Source organism: Strigops habroptila, chromosome 10, assembly GCF_004027225.2.
Source record: "Strigops habroptila isolate Jane chromosome 10, bStrHab1.2.pri, whole genome shotgun sequence".
Classification (NCBI taxonomy): Eukaryota; Metazoa; Chordata; class Aves; order Psittaciformes; family Psittacidae; genus Strigops; species Strigops habroptila.
The window spans coordinates 2,912,281-2,929,509 of NC_046359.1; the positions used below are offsets into that span (position 1 = coordinate 2,912,281).

The 17,229-nt window shown below is 40.7% G+C and overlaps 1 protein-coding gene across 1 annotated transcript in view; it reads right to left on the bottom strand.

Annotated features, from left to right (window-relative positions):
- Positions 1 to 17,229, bottom strand: part of SCAF8 (SR-related CTD associated factor 8) — a 207,242-nt gene that overhangs the window by 46,858 nt on the left and 143,155 nt on the right. Inside the window, exon 21 of the transcript XR_003993556.1 lies at positions 1,947 to 2,104. The gene's annotated coding sequence lies outside the window, so the exon portion shown is untranslated. The remainder of the gene's footprint in view (positions 1 to 1,946; positions 2,105 to 17,229) is intronic.

The window sequence follows — 17,229 nt, forward strand, 5'->3', positions numbered from 1 at the left end:
AACCACCAGCACACTCTGATGGTTGCAGGACATAATGCCCCAACAGACATCAGTCTCATTATAATTTAGAATCAGGTCTAATACTTCCTTTTACCAACACAGATCAAACAAAATCAAAACCCAAGCCCCCACCAGATTGACTAATGTGACAAATTATGACTTTTTATAAGTGCTGCACTGCCTAAAATCTCAGTGACACTTTTAACCTGAGGCAATAAAGCATGGCACAACACACTGGAACAGTAAGTCTAGTTGTATCAATCACAGTGGCACAGCATCACAGCTGTCCTTTTATCAAAATCAGTTAGCAGCTGATTATTTTGAGTTTGGTTGTTTGAATTACTTTACCTTTTTGAGGAAGGAAAACTCAAAACTTCAGAAGAGCTTCTAGACTGTTGTAATCATGTTCAACATAACACTGATCACTCCTGCAAATCCATTTTCATTTTATAATATATCCTGAATGTATAAGCTAGTATTAAAAATAACCTGTCTGTTTTAGAAAAGAATGGGCTAAATACTCTGCTAACCAAACAGCAGCAAATTCAGAGCTTGTGCATGTTTGCTTCCGTGGCACTGGTGTCCTAAGTTCTTTTCAAGTGGCAAAACTCTGAAGTCATTACAAAATGTAGCGATGCTCCATTATATACTGATTTTGAGAGAGATGAGTGGGTTACAAAATAAACTGAATATATATTCAGGTTTTTTTTTAACTGTTCGAATATCATATAAAAAGCAGCTCTAAAAGTCACCTGCCTGGTGTGCATCAGTCAGAAAACAACCTGCAACTTGGAGAGTACCCTTGTTTATTCAGTATCATTTTGCCCCAAAGCATTTTGCCAGGCAAGAAGAACAATCCTGTCCTAGCAAGTGATGAGACCAAATCCCTCTGAAACTGCAGCCCTCACCAGCGGATGTGTTTAAACTCCTGGGGAATGAGGATGAACTGGATGTGCTGAGGTCCAACCCTGCTCCCTAGGACTTTGTGATGTGCAAAACTGCCCACAGGCTTAAACTTCCTAAAAGGCGGCTTTGTCAGGGTTGCACAGTGGATTCCTGCTACAAAGCCCAGACACAGATGAATTTTGTGTTAACTAGTAGCATACAGGTGTAGCAGATAGTATAATAATGGCAAACAATGCTGAAGCAATTAAAAATAATGAAAAGTTGAATAAACACTCTCATAACCCTTTTCTAAAACATCATGATTAACTCTTTTCAAACCTCCAAACCAACCCCTTTATTTCACATGACAAAACTAAAAGGGGTGGAGGAATCCTGCCCGCCCCATAAGCTCAGCTGCACCAGGTCTTTCAAACCCCCAACCAAAGTGTCTCTCTCTCATGTGCCATACATAAGAATTGTAACTACAACAGAAAAACATCTGACGATCACCAGAACAAAACTTTAACACTGCTCTGTCCTTTGGGGACAGTGAGACATCAGGAGTAGGGCATCTCTTTGCTGGTACTTTTCTGTCTAATTCTGGAACCACACAGTCTACACCAGAAACTGCTCATCTCTTCCCCCTCCTTTGACAGACAGACATCTACCACATCATAGGACTCTTAATAGCCGGGCAGCAAAAAGCCTTAAGCCCTCCCTCTCCCTCCTTAAGTATAGAAAACTCCTTCTATGCTATTTACAAATTTGGATGCTTGTCTGGCCTGAAGTTTTGTAAATACAATCTATTTTGAAGTCAGAGACATTAAGAGTTGGACGAATGCCTCGAGAGAAACAATGCAGATAGCCTGTTTCCCCAAGAGCTGGTGTTCGCTATTGGTTGACTCTAAAACTTCAAAGGCACCCAGCCAAAATGAAATGGTAAGACCCTGGGACCAAGGCAAATTTTAAGCTCGTTATATCTGGACCTTGGCCTATAATGTTTCATAATCCAATTTATACATTCAGAAATAAACAAACTGAGAACATAAAAACAAACAAACCTTGAATGCTATTTGCTCTCCATATGCCTTGTTTTCCTCTGCATCCTGGGGTGGAAGCACGGAGGGAGGGTGGGATGTATTCTTAACACTGCCCTTGCCGCTCCACAAGCTGAAGAACTTTTTGCTGGAAGTCTCTATTTTCAGATAGCACTGACAATCTGAAAAACAAAAACTGTTTTGTTAACAGGTGCATCCCTAGATACATTAGAAGTAAGTTTCATTCTGAACCACTGCCAAGTAAATCATTAACCTCTCCCATGCAAAGCCAACAACTCACATGAAAAAAAGCAGCTAAAAACATCTCTGCTCAATTCATATCTCATTTACACGTTCTGTGCAGACAGCTCACAAGCAGCAGCTAAGAACTTCTTTCTGTATACAAAGGGAAGCTGGAAACTGGTAATGCGACACATTACAAATACCTGCTTCAAGAGGAGTTTTCATTAAGCTGGATTCTATCTGTTTCCCAGGTTTCTATCTGGGAAACATACAGCCATGAAAGGTAGTTTGAAATGGGCCAGCACCATCATGGTCCCGTTTCTACAGTGGTGGCACTGACCATGAATGGTGCCTGCACCACATGACTGCGATTCATTCAAGAGCACCTTCAGGTCCATTCCCATACGTTCTTTAAAGCTTGCATTCCAGGCCTGGACAGACTACTAAAGGCCCAGCCAGGACCTCCACAAAATAGCTGCACGTCAGCTATAAAGACCTCTGATGGAAGTTATCTTGCACTAGCCGAGCCAGGCTCTGAAAAGCTGGCCACTGCTTTTGAGCAAACCAATATGGATTAACCAGCTGCTTTTTTTGCCCACATCACCTGAAAATGGTGAGACAGAAGACATAGCCACTCTTCTTGTTGAATGCAAATACACTGAAGATGGTGTCTAACTGAGCTCCCAAAAGCTGGCAAGGAGAACTTTGTGCTCTACAAAGTCTGTCATTCTCATGCTGCAAAGCGTCAGACTGTATAACAATATTTTCTGTGAGGTTTAAATCGGCACAGCTGATTTTCAGCAGCTTCTTCATGGCACACAGCACCTTGTCATAAAAATATCCTTTTTTCTACAACAGTTAAGCTGACATACCACAGAATTAAAACTAACACAAGAATTTTACCATACTCATGCTTCAAAAGGCACATCTTACTGAAAAGCCTGGTGATGGAGTCAATATACAGCAAAACTAAAATGTTACATATAAGTATGTAAAATAGAAACTAGAGGTTACTCCTCCATCTAAAGCATACAAATAGGGCAACATAGTATTAGAAGTTTTCTTTTTATAGGATTACTCAGTGGAATTAGAGCAAAATCCCAAACTGACTTAATCGAAAACAAAGGCTGTCCCATTAAAATAAAATGCAGTCAAAACAGCAAATAATACAAGCTTACAAAAGGGACAAACTAACAATGGGCCAGCAAAGTAAAAAAGCAGTATCGGGCTGCAAGTTACACCCAAGAGGAAACATGAGTAATAAGGTGTAAGTAGTATTTTTTTTTAAGTTGTTACCATAAAACCACTTATAAAGTTCCAAATACAAAACAGAGACTCACTTTGCTGGGGGGGGAAGGGTATGCATCTATCTATACAGAATATTTAGAGCACAGACCACCAAAGTCATCGTCATCATCACTGTAAGAGACACAGAGCCAGGCACTGCAGGGCTGTGAATGCCACAGTGCTGGCATTCAGATAACACCACTGTGACCCATGTATCACAGATCGCTTCTGTTGCAAAGTTCACAGCACTGCTACCGCGCCTGACGTCTACTTTTTGTCATATTTACTTTTCCTACAGAATGGCACAGCATGGTTCCAATCCTCAAAGAGACAGCGCTTCCTTCACCATGGTACCCAGTTCCCAAACACCAGCAACTAAGACTCAAAAGACTTGGACAGTAGTTTGCTCCCACCCACATGACTGCAAAATCCTTGAACTGAGAAGTGCCCTTTTTTTCCCCCCCCATGTTCCAGCTCACTGCAGAGAGCTGCTCAGGCATTTGCCTTTCTTGCCGGAACCACATTTCCAGCTCTTCACAGACAGAGCTTCTTTACTGATGCTTTGATAGACACGGAGTGAGCCCTAATACAATGCTAAATGCAAGACCCGTGTCAGCATATACATGTAATTTCATTAATGTAAACTCTGTCCTCATGGGCAAACCTGACTCCCCTGGATTTCTGCAACAATAACTATAGGAGAAATGAAGCTGGCTGTTAGGTAATTACAGCCATGGTGACCTCACGGTACTAACACTCGTTAGTGGGTCATCCCACATTTGCAAATATACAGCTAAACCATTTCAGTCTGGGCAAGAACAGGCAGAAATGAGAGCACAACATTTACAGCAGGCATATGGTATACTACTTTTGATATAAAAGAACCAATTTATGTCAAAGTAATACAAGAGCTCCCTACCAGTCCGGTCTTACTCAGAGACTTACTAAGGACGATATCCTGCTCTGTTTGAAGAAAACTTCCTGGCCAGAGAAGAGAGCCAGATTTTCTGAAGTGCTTCCAGCACTCCCAGCCAGCTACCTCTTAGGGAGGTCACAATGCTCCTCTGCAAACAGTCCATCAAATGTTGAAGGAAGTGTGAACGCAAACTTCCCAGCAGCGTTCTGCCAGCTCTGAGATACCCATTTCCTCATATCTGCACAGTCCTGAATAATCTAATCTTATAGCACCCCTCTTTCACCTTTCCTTAAAACAAGTCTTTTAACACCAAGGATTCTCACCGAACTTCTGCTAAAGGCAAAGCACTGCTGAAGAAATCAATCTGGAAAAAGAAAAAAAAAAATCTTTCATGCATCAAAAGAAAGGGAGAAGGGTATAAAAGAGAAAGTAGCACTCAAAAGACAAAGAACTGCTGTCTAAATTAACGGTCACATAAGCCTCACACATCCCAGAGATTCTAGTCCCCTGTATACTATCAATGACAAAATCCCACACACTAAACGTGGCAAATACAACATCATAGGATCTGCCATTTAGTTAAGGACAGACAGGCAGGCATAGCTGTGAATGTCTTAACAGAGTAGATTAGACAGTAAGTGCTATAGTACTGTAACTTCAGTTTGTCATGCATCTTGTACTCACACTTTGATTTTCCTGCTGAATAGGGGGGTACATTAAAATAAGTACCAGCAAAGGGCTACCTAGTACTACAGTGAAGATATTAGTACAAAGATACATGCCCCTTCTCACTCTATTGTAAACTATGAGTGAATTACATTACACACTCAATAGCAACATTCAATGCCACAGATGCAGCCCCTCAACTGCTATCTGGGAAGGGCTGTGCAAACTCACGGTAGGTGCCACCCGCACGAGCAGGGAGCAAACACCAACTGCTGGAGGTTTTTCTGCTGGGTTGCCAAACACCTTCAGCACAAACTATAGCCCCTGGTTAAAGGCAGTGTACAATGACCAGGTGTTGAGCAATTCAGGATCACAGCTCGACAACACCTCATTCCTTTCAGCAGTAGTATATCTCTTTGTGAAAGGGAGATAATGAGATGCTACCAAACCTCAACAGGTCTGGCAAGAAGGAAGCAGAAGGTGACGCTTGTTCATGTGGTTCCCCTGTAGAGTGGGCTGCTTGTAGCCAAACTAATGACAGCACTGTGCCCTCCTAGAAAGTGCACTGATAACAGCTCTCCAGGATAGTTATGCACAATATATACATCAAGACCTTCACCTCTCGATCATCAGAAAGGAGAGAGATCCTAACTTCTGTGCCATCTATGTTCAACCAACAACCAGTGAACAGCCTTTGGCAGCTGTTGTAGCTCTCTGCAACAGTCCATCACTTTGCTGCATGTGGTTTTCTTTGATTTCAGCACCTCCCCTTTCCCCTGGAGAAGCTTGGGAATAGCCTGCAGATCAGCTGTAATACCACGGAAAGCTGCTCCTGCTTAGAGAAAATAAAAATGAAAATGCCACAACTTTTTCAGCCCCACTGAATAGTTTTAATTGTGCCAATGAACTGAACACACACATCCAGTATATATTCAGTAGAAGCAGCAGCAAAACTCTGGTTGTCCAGGCTGCCCAGTGACACACTGAGCTCAGTTCACGGGCAGTAAAACCTCAGGTCAGGACCATTTATTGAGTGCATCCATTCGGCCTGACGGCAAAGGCAGGGCTGTGCCACAGTACGCAGCTCTGCCCAGAAGGAAGAAGCCGTCTGCACAAGGAAAACTTGACTTCACTTCCCTGTGCCTTGGTGCTTGTTTCAGGAAACTTCATATTCCCAAGCAGAGTTTCAGGATCTACCCTAACTGCTATGCGAGATGCAGAACTGAGCCAAGCAGGTATGTGTGTCCGGGATGATCTGAGGCATTTCTTTCCACACCTTTCTTACTATTTTCAGAATATATTTCCAAAAGCACATGAAAATATTTTATTATTTTTGTTGATGATTTACATTTCAGAGGCAGCACGTGAACAAGTGTTGACCTTTTTCCTAACCTTTGACTGATCCTGTGAGAAAGAAAGATCACGGACTCTACACACAACAATTATCATTATCTAAAGCCTCTAACTCTCTACTCAGCAGTTTAATTAGAAAGATGATCACTGATTCAGTTACTTGTAGAAGGTGTGACTGAACAGAGATCACCCCACCCAGAGAAATGTGCATTAATTAGTTCGCGTTAAGCTCCTTTCCCTTTAATCAACTTCAGAAAGAGAGCAAAAACCCACAACACAACAACATAAAAAGACTTTCAGTGTTAAAACTTCTGAGGTATTTTTATTTTACTTTATTCTTTAGGAAGCCTCATGTTTTCTTGCCTTGAATTCATAGCCACCTACTTAATTTTTTGGAATTATTGTGTTTTTACAAAATAAACAAACCAGGCTGGAAGTTCAATATGTGCTTGCAAAGCCCTGCGAAAGAACTGCAGTCAACGAATTAGTTGTTTGGGCAAGCAATGGAGGATGACACTGATACTTGACAGGAATGTACACAGCATTACGTACATACCACAACTGAAACCAGGTATACTCTCATTTAGCAAGTGGTTTCAGTCTCCCACCTAGGAAGACAGCCAAAGAGAAAACCTTATTTATAGGCTTCCTCATTCTTTTTTAAGCTCTCATCAAAATTTCTCCAGCTGCAGGCTGGGCTACAGCCTGATCATCAATCTTTCACCCCTGACAAATAAGGAAGCCTTCCATGACCATATCTGTGCACCACAACTCATGCTGCCCTTACTTTGGCAAAGCTCATGCTTCACCTGCCCTTAGGGTCACAATTCTGTCTAGTGATGGTCTGAACAGCAAGAAGGACTGGCTAACTTTTCTCTAGTTCCATGAAAATCCCCTCCTGGTCTCTACACATGAAAAGAAGGCATCCCAATGGCATGACCTTCTCCTTGCCCACTGCCCTGTGACCAAGGAGAAGGCCATCTCCTTCCCACAGGTCAACAGACAAAACCACCAATCCCTAGGTGATTTCAAGCAAATAACCCTCCTGCTCCATCTCCTTTTGTCCAGGAAGGTCTCCTGGAAGGTGGTAGGTTGAGATGGTGACTCGACGCTATGTACAGGAGCAGCCCACTCATTCTCCAGGTCACCAGAAAGGGACATTAGGAAGGCAGACATGGGGCAGGCTGGGCAGCCAGGCTAGGCAGGGCAGGGAGGGAGAGGCAGAGCTTTCTCTTCCACATCCTAAATTACATGCTTCAGATCATCTCTTCTCCTGTATATGCTTCTTTCTGCGCTTGGCATTATTTATTCATTTTCAAAGCACCAGCCACCATGCAGGACACACCACAGCCCTGCAAACTCCCTGTATATGGTTAGAAAGGATTTTTCTATTGGCATCTGTCAACTTCATAAATAATCAACACATGGCATGAGCAGAAGGCAAGGGAGAAAGCTGATCTTACATCAGCATGCCATTTTAAGAACATCCAGAACCAATCCAGTGTGAACCCCTTCTCTATTGCTATTATGCCTGCTGGTAGAAAGGGGTTTTTTTCTAAAATTGTTTATCTCAAGGTTATTTCATCACCAATAAGTTATGGGGGGGGGGGGGAAGCCCATGTTATTGCAAAGGACTGGGACCAATAACTAAATCTTACTGAGGCTTCTGATGGTCTTGCCAACACCCATAGATCAGTTCAACGATGCAGACTTAAAAAGAGGGTGACTGATGGGGAAGAGACACAGAAATACCAGAACTGAGGCTCATCTATGTGAGGTCCATCACAAAACCACACCTTTCTGCTGGTGAAAGGATTAGATCTGCAGAGAGTGCAAGTGAGGCCCCATCACCAGCTTGGGATTCTCAATTTCAAAACATTTTTACAGTGAAGCAACTTAAAAAAATAAACATTCCTAGCCAGGCAGAGATCAGTCATAAACCTTTTCTGAAATGCAGATGAACTCTCTTATTGTGTATTTAAAAGCAACACTATAACCAGGCCATATCTATATAAGCAATGCTGTGGCTTAAAGCAACGGTGGGCATTATTCTCTGACAGAACTCAGGCTGAATACCCCAGGAAAAACCCACAAAAGGCACTACTACTAAGGATACAAGGGTGGGAAGCTCTTCGTTTCCTAAGCAAAAAGAAATTAAAACCTTTTGTAGAAAAGAAGTTTGATACTATTCCTGTGAAATTCTCCACAAAGCTAACAAAAAGGCCAAAAAAAGTTGCATGTAGAAAGGTGAGCCTCAGACTTCCATAAAGCTAGCAACATTTTAACAGGTCATTGCTCACACTTTGGTGGTAGGTGCCGAATTAACACTTAGATATTCTATGTTTTACAGATAACATGCTGTAAGAAGTGCTTCAGAATACACTGCATTATCTTATATTGTCAACGTACTTTTTTGTATTATTTTCCATTTTCCAGCACATTCATCCAGCATATAATTTTTAAGTACCTTAAAACAAGAAAACAGCCCAGTGTTTTAATTCTGCATTTTCATCAGGACATTCATAATTGGTTGAAAGCAACAGAAATGGTGGGGAAAACCGACTTCAAAATATTAACCTGAAATATAGGCCAAAATTCCATCTTTTGGCTTAAATACGTTTGTGAAAAAATCAGCACATCACAACAACACAAGGAAAACACTGGAGTTCTTCCTTCTTACCTCAGCACCCAAACTCCCTGGGAAATCACCCACCATTAACTCCAGCTCTCAAACAGGCAAGCCTATAATTCTCCATACTGATTAAGTCTTATCTAAGATTTTATAACATAGGGTCTTGAACTGCCTAATTGTTTTAGTTCACTCTACACCCCTTACATTTTTTTCCAAATTAAAAGCATAAACTTGATGCTGATGATAACATTTCCACTCGTACAAGTTTTAATTAGTGGCATTTTGTTGATGGGAGCATGCTTTGAGACAGGCAGTCTTAGTGCTAAGGAACAGTCCTTTCAGAATATCAAATAGCCTGAATAGGCTGAAAATGCTAAATGGTGTATCATGACTGCTGCAGGTTGCTAGGACATCCATGGTAACATTCACCTTTGGGTGTGAAATATGAATACTAATTAGAAGGGTGACAAAACACCATTCTTCATCATGGCGAGTAGAACAGATTAGCTCAGAGATTGTAAAAACAACCTAGTCATTTATACTCAGCAAGCAATTACCTATTTGTTGCAATCCTGAGGTATTTCTTAGCCCACTAACTTGGCCAACACGAGAGGCTGGCAAGTGCTTCTCTATCCCTTTCCACCTCATCTGCCCAAATATAAATCTCCCTTCCAGAAAACCTCCTGGTGCCTTTCAGGGATCACAACTGAGAAAGCAAAGATCTAAAGTACTTCTCACTAAGAGGAGTATTTTGTGCTTTCTGAGCAAGCTGATTATTTTAAATGCCCTTAAGATAGGGAGAAGCAAGAATTATCAATGCCATTATAAACGTGAAAGAACAAGAGGAATGTGGGAGGAGGGAACCTAAAGTCCATGAAGCCTTCAGACCCACAGCAATGCTGACATATCAGCAGAAACTTCATTCCCACCCTTTGGAATGACTCAGACCTGACCATAGTCTTGCCATCAGCCTCAAGTCATGGACCAGTATCATCCTGATTTCTTCAATAGCTTAAAGATAACACACATCACATTCTTGGTTTTGTTGTTTTATTTCAATCTTCACAAAACATCCCAGTAGTACTGTCATGCTTAGCTATTTTTAAATAGATAGATCCATCCCTTCTATGGAAGTCATGACTTCAAGAGTTGCGACTTTAAAATAACCAAGAATTATCAGTAAAACCCTAAACCCCAGCAGTACTAGAGCCTCCCTGCAATCTGGGAGAAAAGAAGGTGGAAGACAGAAAGCTATTTGTCAAACCTTGTTCTCAAACTTCGGGCATCACACCTCTCATCCTAGGCACTCCTGAGAGTGGTATATGGAACGGAGTGTAAATTCTACTCTCAGCTCCATCAGAAATTAACTGCATAAATAACTAGTAAAACAGTAGTGATTTCAACTGCTTTTCAATTATTGTCTCAAGAATGCCTTGGCATAAGCTTTACTGAATTTTGGAAGACTATTAAACACGCAGATACTTTTCTTCTGACAAAGCAGAGGCAATGGGAACCATGGAGCTACCCAGCTGGGTGCTCGGTACCACCCATCATACGCATCACCCCAGGCACAGACAGATGCTGGTGGGGTTGAAGCACGTTTTGTAAAGTGGGAGTATTCAGAGATCGTATCAGCAAGCCTCTAACCTACTCTTGCGAGCACGTGCAGTAACAATTTTCACCAACTCTGGTAGGTTGGTAGATCTCTGTTAATTTCCATGGGGCTGCAAAAAGCATTCCAACTCACCTCTCCAACTCCCTGAAGGTATAACAACTCTTTGAAGGAATGGCTAGCTAAATAAAGTTGACAAACCTCTCTAATTTTCTGTAATGCATTCTTTTAATAACAGTTGAAGTTCTTCTGTTGAAAACCTTTCCAAGAGGTTTCAGCCTGAAGCAGAAAAAACACTACTGAAATTTTTTATATGAATGACTGAAGGCTGGCAAGAACTAAACATGGGTGAAATTATGATGTTAGAGTATGGAAGGAATGCTTAAAGGTGTCCTACCATCTCTATCTACCATATTTTATGAATATATTGTATAATACATTGGGCATGTAAAGGCATATTAAAACAGCTTTAAAACATTAATGACCCACCCTTTCCCTTGTTGCTTCAATATTTTAAAACAGTGGAAGGAAGAATCACTGCAGTTTTAGCAAGATGAAGTACGAAAACATAGAATCATAAAATGGTTTGGGTTGGAAAGGACCTTAAGATCCCCTTATAAGCAACAAATCACAGCAGGTCCTTCGCCTAACAAACACATCTCTCTGGGTTCCTATATCAGTGCACCCTACACCACCCCTCGGGCTAGCGGGGTGGGTGGAGTCACAGCCAGAAGATGACATTGAACAAAATCCCCTCTGGATAGACCTCTCCACTGTGCACACAGAGAGGCTAGAAGACCAAGCTCCTAATTAGGCACCTCAGTAGATTGTGCGCCCGAGATGAAACAAATTTGGAGCCACAGAGTATCTTTCCTACCTCTTTTTGAGCAACAGCAAAAAAAAGAAGAAAAAAAAAATGGAAATGCAGTTTAAGAGGCCAATACGCTGTAAAAACTTAAAGTTATAATGAATTCCAGGATCCATTCGAGTACTCCATTCTTAAAAAACACAATAATGAAAGGCTTACATATGAAATTTAGTAGTAACAACTTTGGGGTCAAATCCATCATGATTTCTTTGGCAAAGCTTTCACTGACGACACTTAAATGTGATTTCAGTGGGTGTTCTGCCTGAGAAAAGACTTCAGGATTGGCCCACACTCTGTATATTTAAGTCACCCTAGTCCCAGTATTATACAGCGCCAACCAGTCACAAAACCTAGCATTATTTAAACCATTTGCACACCAGAATCTCCAATTGCAGGGTGCAAAAGCCAGCAGGAAGCATTGATCATTCCCTTAGTAGCAAACAAAAATGCAATCTTTTTTTACTTGGCTTTCTTATGATATCATTTACCTTCTATAATAGCAATTGCTTTTTTTAAAATGTGGATTTGCACAGTATTCAATTTGCCAGTTTCCCCATATAGATGTAAATTTACTGAAATAGCTGTTCACAAAATCCAAAGCCCAAGGGTGGAGTCCTAAAAATAAGTATATGTAGTTTAAGATCTCTTTTATTTCCATACATGATAAGAAATCTGGTTCTTTTCTGGTGAGCCATAAAAGGGGAAGAATGGGAAAACCACAAACAAGCAAACAGAAAATAAAAATCCGTATCTTCTGCCCTCCCCCTTCGAAATTGCATGGATACTTCAATGCAACCACTTGGCTAAATGTTTCAAATGTTGGTTTTTCAAAGTATTTAGCCATATAAACTACCCTTTTGTTTCTGTTGGCTTCAAATGTTTCTAGGCTCATGAATTTTTCCTTACGTCTTATTATTCAAAAAAATACAGCCAACATTGCCTTTATGGAGCAAGAAAAACCTGAGTATCATTTTCCAGTTAACTCTTCTGGATCTGCATGAAAGTGAAATCAGCAACAGCAACTTCAGGTCAGATTTTCTAATCATTGCAACTAATCACAACCATTTTCAAGTATTTTATTTCCCAAGTAGTACCATAGAAAAATCTCTTCAATCACAATGCAAACTCAAATGACAAGAGTGGTGAGCACACACTCTAAAAATTTATAATTGTCTACATACCAAAAAGAAAGCAGCAGCAGTAGGTGAGATTTGCTGAATGCCACAATCCCAGAAATATTTCAAAGTATTTAATTTTTAATTTTAAAGACTTAACTAAGTCAGACCTGATACTGATCTCCCACCTTCCAAATTCAAGTACTTCAGTGAACGTAGCCTTCGCTGGCACTTCTATGCTGTACTTTTACACTATCATGATAGGACATTGCATAACTATCACCTTCTTAATTTTTAAGGCATTTCTTCCAGTCTTTTCTCTGGCTTCTCTAATCTGAGCTATCAGTGACTAAACAAGCAATTCATCTCCACTTACATTATTTCCCACTTATTTAACCTCACAATCAGATGATGAATTTGTGACGTAGCTATTTCTACATCAGGTCGATGACTTTACAGCCAACAGCTGTCAGTCACTGTCTAAGCAACTCCATGAAAAGGCTGCTTCAAACACCAGCAGAAATAAAGACAACACAAACCAGTGAGGTGTCCCCCCTTAAATACCACGGGTACACAATCTGCAGGTCTTGCCCTTTGTTCTCCAAGACCTTCCTTCCTGTTGCATTCTACAGGACCTGGAGAGGCAGTCAGGAGGAACTCCAGACAACTCCAAACAGAAACATATCTTCCCTTGCAAGCATCTAAGTTTCTCCACCCGAGCTGAGGAATGAACTCCGCAACACAGCAGAGAAAATTTGCACGCTATTTTTTCTAAAGAAGCACTGCCCATCCCAACAATTCCTGGATGAAAATAACAGTATTCAAACTATAAAACCATAAGCTTACGAGTTGACTCTAGTCAGAGAAACATGTTTGCTTCCAACTTTAAGGAATGTGACAATAACAGCAAATCTGACCCTGCCTGATAAGTGGCAGGCAATTCTCCATATAAGGTGAAAAATGTGCTAGTGCAGCTCATGCAACACTGCTAATTCCTTGCCTGTTCTCAATATTCAAGAACATAAATGAACATATAAATCAATTTTGTAAGTAAACCTTGTGCACGCTCACAGCTACAAACCATCTAGACCACGCTCAGCATACAAGGAATTGTGAACTTAACCATTTAATCACTTTTAAACACAGACTGCATTTACACTTGGTACATATATTGCAGTAGCACATTAATTAATGTAAATCTGAGAGGTCCCTGCCCTGTTCAGTTCCTGAATTCCCTTTATACTTTACCATTCCCTGGTCATTCTGTGTATTCCAGCTCCTGACTAACAAACTTGCTGCTGGCAGTGCAACCAGCATGCAAGGAGAGCAGCCATGAGGAGGGCATGGAGGGGGCTGAGGGCCAGGTGAAGCCCAGCAGCCCAGCCACCACTGGTCACTTCTGCACCTCCCTTGGGCTGACCCGGGCTGGAAGCATCAGGGTATCAGCACAGGCGTGTTGCTACTACTGTTCAGCATTTTTATCTGAGCTCTGATCATTCAACAATCTCTATGTAATAGCAGCAGAACAATAAGCAGCATTTACCTAGTTCTTCATTACAAGAAGATTGCAGGCATCGCTCACTAAGAGACTGATGGAAAGACTTCTATTGACTTTAATGAGATCCACACCAGGCTGTAACAGCAGAGAAAGAATACTTCATATGATCCCTTCCCCACAAAGCAAGTTACAGCATTTGTAAAAGGCATACCAGACCTGGTGATGAAATCCACTTTGGTTTTAAGCTAGACCCAAGCCTCAGTCCTCCTCATTTCACTCTTTTTAATGCAAGGGTGTCAACAGCAGTAAGAGTTATCTTAATGGTCTCAAAAATTGCCCAATGAACCACCTGGCACACCAACAAACTTTTTCTTTCTTTTCGTTTCCTTCTTTTTAAAGGATGAAGTATCAGTGGCCAAAAAGGTGTAAAAGAGAGGAGATTCAGAAAAATTCCCTGGGGGTCTTCTGAAAACCACTCAAAACTGACGGGATTATCATGGATAGAAGACTTCCTAAGAATCTTCCTAAAATTGGCAAAGGCGAGAAAAAACCCAAAAGGATTGATATATTTTTCTTATAATTCTTTTTTAACAGGAAAAAAACTCATGATGTCCATGAACTACTCTGCAGAAGTTACACTCTAGAAGTCAGTGACTTGTATGAGGGGCACAGAGGGGAAGTTTCCACACACACTGCACATATACATATAAAATGTGGGTGAAGACAGTAGGAAAAAAAAGTTCATAATTTTCTTGAACCTTTATGAGATGACCTGGAAAATTTTGATTTGATTATTTTATCCACAGGAATGTCTATACAAAGAAAGAGGAGATGATGGCTTCAGATTGCCGGCCTTCCTAGTTTATCTACATTCATCCAGCTTGCAATACTCCCAAGGCAAGAAAATGTAACATGATGTGCTCAGAACTGCTTCATTGCTGGCATAAAGGTAGGCTTCAACTACATCAAATACTAACAGCCCACAAGGGAACATGGCCAGAAAAGGAAAAATAGAACACATTAAACAACAGGGATGAAAAGTGCAGTCAGCACATGAGTTACACTAATCTTTCACAGCTTTGTTTATTGCAGGTCCCATGAAGTTCAGATTACTGGTCTTCAGGCAGAGCACAACATGCTGCAATGTCAGGTCTATTAAGAAACTCAACAACCACGGATGACTGGCTACAGTGACTTCTCTTCGTCTATTAAACAACAACAAACACCTTGTCAAAACTCTTCCACTTTTCCTTTAGAATGTTTTCTTGTCTTACCCAAAGGACCAGCTTCATGCACTTCTGATCTTCATGCACTTCAGATCTTCAGCCTCTCCCTGTGACAGTGCTCTGACACACATAAACTCTAGAACTTGGTGGGTTAAAAATTAAGAAAATAATGTGCATTTACCAGCCAATTATCCTGCACTGGGCTAATCATGGTAGTATTCCATGATTTATGCTTGCTGACAGTGCCATGACTAGCTTGTATTTAACCCTCTGCATTTCAGCTTGCGCTTCTGTAATATGTCAGCACTGTCTGGTCTGCAGAGCTTAAAAGAACAGCCATAACCTGTGACCCATCCCATACTGCTACTGCTGCTGGGCTATTTTACTTACTTTCTAGAAACATCTTGAAATGTTTGCATCATATGATTGACCCTTTATTCCTAGGATGATTTCAACATTTAACCAATTCTAATTATTAAAATACTCAGTCTAATATACCTTGATTGACAAGTTACTTTTGAAGGGATTCTTTTGTTACTTGACAAGTTTAGACTAATTTCTGGGATGTAACTTGCAGAATTTGACTTGAGGAAGCATCAATGAATCTACCAAAACCCCCCAAAACAAAAAAGCCCGCTTTCACTGATGTGATCATACTGCATACACTTCCCAACCTGTCTTTATTGCCATTTATGAAGCATTAAGAGCATGTTTCATAATTCAGAAATTTGTCTCCTCCATGGTTTTGCATTTCAGAAAAAGGTAAATACAGAGTATAATATAAATCTGTTAAAAACCTGAAAAAACAATGAGGTTTGTATCAGACCCTATTCCAACCATTTGCAAAATGGACTTTAATACAAAGCAAGCCATCACCTTGGTGGCTTCAAAGAATCATAAAACTCCATGAAGCTTTAACAACAAATATTAAAAAATACATCCACAACCAAGAAAAGAAAGGATGCATCAGGAAAGCTTGACAGAATAGATTAACAGCTTCAGGAGATTAATATGTTTAATGTTTCCGGGAAACAGAAAGCAAAGAAGGGGTCTACTGTAATTACAATGTTTACTACTTAATAGAATACTTTGCCTGCAAAAAGTAAAACCAAACCAAATCAACAACCAAGAACAATAACTCTCAAGGTGAAATGCGTTTCTTTTTGCAAAATAAGTACAAACCCATACGGGACTGCTAAACTGGATAACAAGCTGACATTCTTCCGTCACATGAGCTTTAAACCAGAGAGGCTAGTTAGCATGGGTGTAATCCCAGGCACAAGTCTGCTACCATGTAAATCAGTGGAAACAGTGGTCTATTTAGCACTGGGTATACACTGGGCTCACTGGACCAAGAATAGTTTCATTCAGCTAAAGCCACTACTATAAATAAAAATATAAAAGGATGCATCAGAAAAAGCTGTGTTACCATATGGACAGGCAGAGAGTGTCAATATTCACTTGGTGAAGGATGATTGACTAAACGGCTTTTCCACAGCAAAAACTCCAGGGAATTGACGCCCTGCCTCCAGAGCAGTGACCTAGAGCAATGTCAAAGGCATCGCTTCCTATTCCAAATCAGTTATGACACAAAATCCCCAGCCACTAAAAAAACTTCTCCAGAAGTCAGAGATTGTTTTGTTGACTTTTTGGCATAGCACCTATTGCCTTGCTATGTAACATAGCACAGCCCATGAATTACTACTACAAGACAGCAAAGCGTCCGGATTTTAGGACTCAAATTACAGTGTTTGCCGTGTTCTGTAAAAGAGAAAAAGAAATTAAAAAAAAAAAAAAAAAATCAGGAGAATGAACTCTAAACATTATTTAATTCTTACAGAATAACTCTTTTAAGCATGTTTACAGTCATTCACATCTAAGGCTTGTTCTC